This window comes from Anastrepha ludens, unplaced genomic scaffold, assembly GCF_028408465.1.
Source record: "Anastrepha ludens isolate Willacy unplaced genomic scaffold, idAnaLude1.1 ptg000027l, whole genome shotgun sequence".
Taxonomy (NCBI): Eukaryota; Metazoa; Arthropoda; class Insecta; order Diptera; family Tephritidae; genus Anastrepha; species Anastrepha ludens.
Window position 1 is genome coordinate 80001 of NW_026530035.1, and position 2500 is coordinate 82500.

The following is a 2500-nucleotide window of genomic DNA, read 5'->3' on the forward strand; positions in this document are numbered from 1 at the left end:
TTCTTAATATTTGCCAATTTTCAAATGTATCATTTTTAATAACATTTTACTTTTTCTTCAAATGCATTTTTAATGTAATAATTTCATATATTACATAATTTTTCTCTCTGAATTGAAATTAATAATTCCATAATTCTATTTTTTAATCATAAATATATATATGATTGAAAAAATTTCTCCTTTTTTCTTTTGTTTAAAATTTAGTTTTTCTTATAATTTTTATTTGTTTTGTTTTTTTTTTTTCTTCATCTGTTTAATTTCCTGTATGTATACAAGAAACAAACAGTTGAGGATAATTTCTATGTAATGCTAGTATAGAATATAAAATTTTGAATTCAAAAATTTATTTCTATTTAAACTAACTATAGAATACCAGGAATAAAATACAATGACACCAATATGCCAAGGTTACATTCCATAATATGTTAGTATAGAATATAAATTCTTCATATATGTATATATATTCGAAAATTGTTTCTATTTAAACTAACGTATGGAAAACCATGAATAAAATCACAAATACACCAATATGCCAAGGCAACAATCAATAGTTACATTCCATAATATGTTAGTATAGAATATAAATTCTTCATATATGTATATATATTCGAAAATTGTTTCTATTTAAACTAACGTATGGAAAACTATGAATAAAATCACAAATACACCAATATGCCAAGGTAACAATCAATAGTTACATTCCATAATATGTTAGTATAGAATATAAATTCTTCATATATGTATATATATTCGAAAATTGTTTCTATTTAAACTAACGTATGGAAAACTATGAATGAAATCTCACAATACACCAATATGCCAAGGTAACAATCAATAGTTACATTCCATAATATGTTAGTATAGAATATAAATTCTTCATATATGTATATATATTCGAAAATTGTTTCTATTTAAACTAACGTATGGAAAACTATGAATGAAATCTCACAATACACCAATATGCCAAGGTAACAATCAATAGTTACATTCCATAATATGTTAGTATAGAATATAAATTCTTCATATATGTATACATATTCGAAAATTGTTTCTATTTAAACTAACGTATGGAAAACTAGGAATAAATCCACAATATCACCAGTTTAACATAACTCAAATTCGTGTTTCATATAGTTATGATTCGATTTATATGCTTCAATATCATTGGTTAGTTAAATGTTGATATTTTCATATTATTCACATGCCTTCACCGTGAGTGTTTTTTGCCATGCACACCACACATTGTGAAAAATGTATGGGAAAAATTCAATTCAATACATTTCAGTTTGATTTCATATAATTCAATTACATTTTATATATTTCAATAATACCATCAACTTAACTAAATATATATTAAAATACTAAATTATATATATGATGATATTTTCCATATATTTGAAATGTCTTTATTATAATTTATTCAGTTTATCATATGAATGTATTGTGTTAAATTTTACTTTCATACATTTAATCGAATTTAGTTTCATATAAATTCGATTCGATTTTCTTTCATATATCTCACTTGCCTTCACCGTGAGTGTTTCTGACAATGTACACAACGCATTGTGAAAAATGTATGGGCAAAATTTTGTTAAATTTTACTTTCATACATTTAATCGAATATAGTTTCATATAAATTCGATTTGATTTTCTTTCATATATATCTCACTTGACTTCACCGTGAGTGTTTCTGACAATGTACACAACGTATTGTGAAAAATGTATGGGCAAAATTTAACTTAATACAATTCAATATATTTCAAATGTTTTTCTTATATATTTATTCAGTTTATCATATGAATGTATTGTGGTAAATTTTACTTTCATACATTTAATCGAATATAGTTTCATATAAATTCGATTTGATTTTCTTTCATATATATCTCACTTGCCTTCACCGTGAGTGTTTCTGACAATGTACACAACGCATTGTGAAAAATGTATGGTGAAAATCTAACTTAATAGAATTCAATATATTTCAAATGGCTTTATTATATATTTACTCAGTTTATCATATGAATGTATTGTGGTAAATTTTAATTTCATACATTTAATCGAATATAGTTTCATATAAATTCGATTTGATTATATTTCATATATTTCACATGCCTTCACCGTGAGTGTTTTTTGCCATGCACACCACACATTGTGTAAAATGTATGGGAAAAATTCAATTAAATACATTTCAGTTTGATTTCATATAATTCAATTACATTTTATATATTTCAATAATATCATCGATTTAACCAAATATATATTAAAATAATAAATTATATATATGATGATATTTTCCATATATTTCAAATGTCTTTATTATATATTTATTCAGTTTATCAAATGAATGTATTGTGTTAAATTTTACTTTCATACATTTAATCGAATATAGTTTCATATAAATTCGATTTGATTTTCTTTCATATATATATCTCACTTGACTTCACGTGAGTGTTTCTGATAATGTACACAACGCATTGTGAAAAATGTATGGGCAAAATTTTGT